The 7884-nt window shown below is 39.3% G+C and overlaps 1 non-coding gene across 1 annotated transcript; it reads left to right on the forward strand.

Annotated features, from left to right (window-relative positions):
• The first annotated feature begins 4523 nt into the window (after nt 1–4523).
• On the forward strand, nt 4524–4630 carry LOC112999877 (small nucleolar RNA R71). Its single transcript, XR_003265095.1, has one exon. It is a non-coding gene; the product is annotated as a small nucleolar RNA R71 (small nucleolar RNA).
• The last annotated feature ends 3254 nt before the right edge of the window (nt 4631–7884 follow it).

Raw genomic sequence — 7884 nt, forward strand, 5'->3', positions numbered from 1 at the left:
TCTATGGGTTCTTTGTAAGCATTCCTATGCGCCCAAAAAACATCATCCAGCCTGGTGCTCCAATCCTTTCTGTTCGGCTGCACAATCTTCTCTAAGATCCTTTTTATCTCCCTGTTTGAAATCTCAGTCTGCCCATTAGTTTGGGGGTGGTAAGGTGTGGAAATTCTGTGCATAACCCCATACTTTTTGAGCAAGGCATACATGGATCAGTTGCAAAAATGGGCGCCTTGATCACTAACGATGGCTCTAGGGACTCCAAACCTGCAAAACAAATTAGATCTAACAAAATCTACAACAACCTTAGCATCGTTAGTTCTGGTGGGTTTGGCTTCCACCCATTTTGAAACATAATCAACAGCAAGGAGAATATAAACAAAACCAAAAGAGACAGGGAAAGGCCCCATAAAATCTATACCCCAAACATCAAACACCTCATAGAATAACATGGGTTGTTGAGGCATTTGTTGTCTCCATGAAAGTTAGCCGCCTGCTCTCTGACAAGGCTCACAAGTGCTATAGATTCTCCACACATCCTTGAAGATGGTGGGCCAATAGAAACTGTAGTCAAGCACCTTGTGAGCTGTCCTCTATATGCCAAGATGGCCACCTGATGCTGAAGAATGACAGAATTGCAGGACTGAGTCAATCTCATGGTCTGGAATGCATCTCCTAATAACCTGGTCACTGCACAACTTCCACAAATAGGGTTCATCCCAAATATAATGCTTAGCATCGCTCTTAATTTTATCATTTTGAGCTTTAGATGCAAAAGGAGGAAACACAAAAGCAACCAAATAATTCACAATATTAGCAAACCAGGGAGTGGGGAAGGAATCATAAATACTATACATAATGTACAAATGGTCATTCGAAAAATCATCCCGAATGGGTAAGTCCTCAGACACACGCTCAATCCTACTCAGATGGTCATCCACGAGGTTCTGTGCATCGCTCCGATCACGGATCTCCAAATCAAACTCTTGGAGCCAAAGCATCCACCTGATTAATCCAAGCTTTGGTTCAACCTTCTTCAACAGGTACTTCAGAGCTGCATGGTCAGTATGAACAATAACACGAGTACCAAGTAAATATGAACGAAATTTCTCAAGAGCAAAAACTATCGCTAATAGCTCATTCTCTGTGGTAGTGTAATTTACTTGAACAACATCCAAAGTTCTGGAAGTGTAATAGATCACTCGAGGTAGCTTATCAATCTTTTTGAGCAAGGACAGCCCCTAATGCGTAATTGGATGCATCGCACATTAGCTCAAATGGGGCTCTCCAATCAGGAGCCTAGATGATAGGGTGGTAGTCACCGCACGCTTGAGGCAATCAAAAGCCTCTTTGCATCGGTCATCAAAATCAAACTCCACCTCCTTTTGCAGTAGATTGGATAGTGGAAGGGCCACATTGCTAAAATCCTTGATAAAGTGCCAATAAAACCCTGCATGACCAAGAAAAGAAGGAACCTCTAGCACACAAGCGGGGTAAGGAAATTGTGAAATAACATCTATTTTTGCAGGGTCTACCTCTATGCCCCAACTGGTAATGATATGCTCTAAAACTATACCTTGTTCTACCATGAAGTGACATTTTTCAAAATTCAGCACGAGGTTAGTTTCAATGCATCTACTAAGAACTCTATCCAGACTATCCAAACATGTATCAAAAGAGGATCCATAAAAAGTAAAATCATCCATAAACACCTTTATGCAACTCTCTAAAAAGTCACTGAAAATGCTAAGCATACACTGCTGGAAGGTACCAAAGGCGTTGCATAGGCCAAAGGGCATCCTCTTATAGGCAAAAGTGACAAAGGGACAGGTGAATGTGGTCTTTTCTTGATTCTTAGGAGTAATATGAATTTTTAAATAACCAGAAAAACCATCAAGAAAACAGTAATGAGACTTACCTGCCAAGCACTCAAGCATTTGATCAATAAATGACATGGGAAAATGATCTTTTCTGGTTACCTGGTTCTGCCTCCTATAATCAATGCAGACTCGCCAGCTGTTATGCACTCTTATGGGGATAAGCTCATCCCTTTCATTCTTAATTACTGTGAGGCCTGTCTTCTTAGGAACCACTTGGACTAGACTCACCCACTGGCTGTCACAAATGGGGTAGATGATTCCAGCTTGTAAGAGTTTGGTCACTTCATTTTTTATCACATCTAGAATGATGGGGTTGAGTCGCCGCTGTGGCTATCTCACTGGCTTAGCTCCATCCTCTAAAAGTATCCAATGCATGCAAGTAGATGGGCTAATACCAGGAATGTCTGCTAAAGTCAATCCAATGGACTTCTTGTGCTTCTTGAGCACTAACAACAACTTCTCCTTTTGCTCAACAGCAAGGGACGTAGAGATGATCACTGGAAATTTTTCCTTGTCCCCCAAGTAAGCATACTTGAGGGTTACTGGTAAAGGCTTCAACTCTGGTGTGGTTAGTGGCTGAATAGTGGGAGGAACCAGGGTAGGAGAAGAAGAAAGTTCCTCAGCCTGTACCTCATAAAGCAAGTCAGAAGTATATGAACTTCCTGCAACATGGTTAGTGCATTTTGACTCTAAAAAATCAACATCAAGAGGTACAACACCCAGAAAATCATAACCAGACTCAAATTCAAATTCATTCTCAGCATTAAAATCAGATACAGGATCAAATTCAAACTCAGATTCAGATTCAATGCATAAGGAATGACAAGTGTGTAGATCAGATAAAAATGGATATTTCCTACCATGAAGAACAAAATCAAAATTAAACATATAATCATCAATGATCAGATACTATCTCAGCACGAAAAATAGAATGATCCTTAGATGGATGTTTCATGGCATCAAGAATGTTAAAATGAACAACAATATCACCAAATTCCATAGACAATGTGCCAGCATAAACATCTATCTTGGTTCGGGCTGTTTTCATAAATGGCCAGCCTAAAATAATTGGAACTGAACCATGGGAAAATCCCTCTTCCATATTAAGAACATAAAAATCAACAGGAAAAATAAGTTCACCAACCCGAACCAGCACATCCTCTATGAAACCTGTGGGGTAAGCAACACTTCTATTTGCCAAATGAATCACCACATCTGTAGATTGCAAAGGTCCAAAAGATAAAGAATTGAAAATGGACAGAGGCATGACACTAACTGATGCTCCTTGATCTAGCATGGCATTCTCAAATTTATTGTTCCCAATAATGCAAGGTATAAAGAAAGTACCTGGGTCCTTACATTTCTTAGGAATTTGAGGAACAAATTTACCTATCAATGCTGACACATTTCTGCCCATGCTAATCCTTTCATTGCCTTTGAGCTTTCTTTTGTGGGTGCACAGCTCCTTTAGAAACTTGGCATATCTTGGAATCTGCTTAATGGCATCTAGCAGAGGTATGTTCACCTCTACTTTCCTGAAGGTCTCCAAGATCTCTTTTTCCGCTTGTTCCATTTTTTTGTTTGAAATTGCTCTAGGTGGGAATGGAAGAGGGATAGGAGGCTGTGGTAAGTCAGAATTACTAGATGAAGGTCCACCTGCATGAAATTTTTTTGATAGGAAGCTTTCTCTTTTGTGCAACTATCTCATCCTCTTTTTCAGGTGTAGAATGAAGCTTGACAGGTTCAGATACAGGTGCTGCTACTGGTGGAGGCACTTGAATTTGGTTGCCAGACCTCAAGGTGATGGCACTCACATTTTTCGGATTCTGCACAGTTTGTGAAGGCAATTTGTCATAATTATGGGACTGAGCTTGGTTTAACTGAGTATCCATCTGCCCCATCTGATTCGTCAGACTCTGAATGGAGGCTCTTATTTCTTGCTGAAATTGCATATTCTGGATGGTGATTTGCCTCACTAACTCTTCTAAGGAAGGTTGAGGAGGAGCCTCAGTTGCTTGTTGTCTTTGTTGTGACTGCTGCTAATGTTTTGGAGGAGGAACATATGGCTTGCTTGGACCAGCAGCATTCTGGAAAGGAGGGACAGGCTGTTGTTGTTGTGGAGGACTTGCCCATCTCAGATTTGGATGATTTCTCCAATCTGGATTGTATCTGTTTCTTGAAATATCATAATTATTCTATTGTTGTTGGTTTTGCTGCTAAGGGGGTCTATTATAAATGATTGCAGCATAAGCTTTAGGTTGCTCATTGACTCCAGATTGCTGCAAAAAAGCGCAAACATTTGTATGGTGATCTGCAAAAGAACATAGACCACAGACTCTTGCAACAGGTGCAAATTTCTAATTCATGGCAAGCTGAGTTACTAGGTTGACCAAGGCATCAAGTTTTCCCTCAAGCTTTTTATTTTCAGTAGATGAAGATGAATCCATGGCCACCTCATGGACTCTTCTAAGGACAATAGCATCATTTCTTGCACTAAATTGTTGGGAGTTGGAAGCCATCTTCTCAATCAAATTCCTAGCCTCAGCAGGGGTCATATCACCAAGAGCTCCACCACTGGCAGTATCAATCATACTCCTCTCCATGTTGCTATGTTCCTCATAGAAATATTGAAGAAGGAGTTGCTCAGAAATTTGGTGGTGAGGGCAGCTTGCACACAATTTCTTGAATCTTTCCCAGTACTCATACAAGCTCTCTCCACTAAGTTGCCTGATGCCTGAAATGTCTTTTCTGATGGTAGTGGTCCTAGATGCAGGGAAGAATTTCTCCAAGAACACCCTCTTAAGGTCATCCCAACTGAAAATGGATCTGGGAGCAAGGTAGTATAGCCAATCTTTTGCCACTCCCCCTAGAGAATGAGGAAAAGCCTTTAGAAAGATATGATCTTCTTGGACATCAGGGGGCTTCATGGTGGAACAAACAATATGGAACTCCTTAAGATGCTTATGAGGATCTTCACCTGCAAGACCATGAAACTTGGACAGCAAATGTATTAGTCCAATCTTGAGAACATATGGAACACCCTCATCGGGATATTAAATGCACAAGCTTTCATAAGTGAAATCAGGTGCAGCCATCTCCCTATGAGTCCTCTCACGAGGTGGAGGTTGAGCCATGTTCTCAGTATGAAAATGAGTAATTGAATGCTCAAAATCAGAATATTCAGAATCACCAGCAACAAAATACTCAGAATGCTCAAAATGCTCAAAATGCACAAAATGACCAAGATGCACACTATGCCTAACTAATCTATTAAAGGTTCTATCTATTTCAAGATAAAAGGGTTGTAAATCACCTGGATTGCCCCTAGTCATGCACTATATGCAGCAAATCATGTGTTTCTCAAACAAGCACCAGGGGAGGGTTAAAACTACAACTATAGTCAAACGATATCCAAATGAGCTGAAATTTTGTGAGCAACAACCTAAAATCATGAAAAGATAGCACAAAAATTTTTAGACAAATATTCAAAGTCTAAGTATGAAAACTGCCTAAGGAAATTTTTGAAAAATAAGACAATAATACTAAAAAAATAGAAAAAAAAACTTAGTAAACAACTGATTTTTCAAGTTTAAAACGGCAATGGACCAAATGCATATATTATAATAGTCATTCTGATAACCGTAGCAAAAGTTATGGCCATTTTAAGTTTTGCTAAACACAAGTCCCTAAAATTTTTCCCAAAAATGCAATATCTAGGAAGTGATCCTAGGTCGTCTCCCAACGAGCAATGGTCAACCAAATGTTCATAACAGATAATAGTGAAACAGTAACGAATTGGGGGGGGGGGTTGTTTGTTTTTGTAAATTAAACAGCAAGCAAATTCGAATTAAAGAAATAACAGAATTAAAACATGTTGTTTCCCCTTGATTCACAAGCAAGTCTCTTATCCTAGGTTACGAGGATTTATCCCTAACCAGTTCAACCACTTAATCCAACCCTAAATTAAATTACTAAGAAAAAATTAACATAAGGCTGTCATTATGTGATTAAGCAACACATACACCAATTAATCATGAACAAAACTGATCATTAAGCATGAACATAAATTAAGCGCAGAGACAATTAATCAAGCACTAAGCATGCATGGATTAATAGCAACAAATACAGAGTAATTGGTGAAGAGGAAAAACTGATCATGATTCAACAGTAATAACAAAACCTCAAAGAGAGTTGTGCTTGATCCTCAAGAGAAAACCACGTTGGAGACTTAGCCTTCCATTAATCAGCAGAAAACGAAATTGTAGATTGAAGCAGAAAAGAAATTGCAGAAAACGAAATTTATTCTACGTGAACAGTGTACATGAACAGTAATAACTGGAATTCTAAAACCCTAGAATTATTCTCCTCTCCCAAAAAAAACCCCTAAACTAAAACCCTGGTGTTGTTATATAGGTCCTCAGCCCCAAAGCTTACAAATTTATTTTAAGTCCAAGCCCATAAATAAAATAAAATCTAGACAAGATAAGATAAGATTGGATGAAATAAAATCTAGATGAAATAAAATCTTGATAAGATAAGATTTGATACAATAAAATTGTCTGCTCTCTTCAAGTCCAAGCCCAATTCCGGATTCAAGCCCAATTCCTTATAATTCTCCTGATATTAAATTAAAAACACAAAATTAGTCAAGTAGGCCCAAATGATAAAACTGCATAATTAATTTGACAATTAAGGCTAATCAGTAATTAAAATGGTGACAAAAAGGGTTAAGAAATAGGGGAAAATAATGACACATCAACCCTCCTTACACTATGGAGCCCTAAATAAAAGGCCCAAAAATAATGAAACCCTAATCTAAAATGTACAAAGATAAGTGGGCTCATACTTAGCCCATGGGACCAAAATCCACCATAAGGCTCATGAGAACCCTAGGGTCTTCCCCTGCATCTCTGGCCCAATCTTCTTGAAGTCTCCTAGCCATGGCTCTGGTGATGGGTCCCCTCCTTGGGAGGATTGCATCACTTAATGACACCATTATGATGTTTGATGCAATCCTACCCCTAAGGGCATTGGATGGAAGACTCCAAGAAGATTGGGCCAGAGATGAAAAAGAAGGCCCTAGGTTCTCATGAGCCTTAGGGTAGATTTCATGTCCATGGGCTAAGTATGAGCCCACTTATCTTTGTACATATTAGATTAAGGTTTCATTATTTTTGGACCTTGTATTTAGGGCTCCATAATAAAGATAGGGTACCCTAGAAATGTAGGATTTTTCAGCCCTTGTATTTTAGGGCACCTAGACTAGTTTTTGTATTAGGGGTAGTTTTGTAATTTCACATGCATTAAGTGAATATCTGATGTGTGTGTTGGGAAACAAATTTAATTGAATTGGGAGAAGCCCAATCCAATTAAATTTTAGAGGGGGAGGTAAGCATTTGATTGCTACACCCCATTGCCACATCATATAGTCACACTTTGTGCATGTCCTTCATGCTTTACATGCCTCATGACACCTAAGCACACTTAGTGGAGAATCTTGGACTCGATCTTGGATTAGTGGGATGAACCATAGCTAAAATTCACTAATCAAAACTAGTGAAATTTTGGCTCCACAAATTCAATTTCAAATTCAAGTAAAATTTGAATAGAAATTCAAATTTCCCTCTAATTTTGTGTGACACTTAGGCTATAAATAGAGGCCATGTGTGTGCATTTTTTCAACTTTGATCATTTTAGAATTACACTTCAAATTCCAAATCTAATTTGAGGCACAAAATTTCGTGCTCCTTCTCTCCCTCTCCCTCCACTCATCTTCTCCTACCTTCAAGCTCTTATCCATGGCTTCTTATGGTGGTGAGCTTCTTCTTGACTCATCTTTTCCTTGAAGTGGCCTCTCCAATCATCTTTCTTCCTTCTCCATTCCGCTTCCATTCATCTTCAAGAAGCAAAGGACTCCGTTGATGAAGAAGATCCAAGGCCTACAAGCTCCACATGGAGCTACGTCATGTGGTATCAAGAGCATCTTCGTCTAGGTGATGTTCTTTTTCTT

This window comes from Glycine max, chromosome 16 (genome assembly GCF_000004515.6).
Source record: "Glycine max cultivar Williams 82 chromosome 16, Glycine_max_v4.0, whole genome shotgun sequence".
Classification (NCBI taxonomy): domain Eukaryota; kingdom Viridiplantae; phylum Streptophyta; class Magnoliopsida; order Fabales; family Fabaceae; genus Glycine; species Glycine max.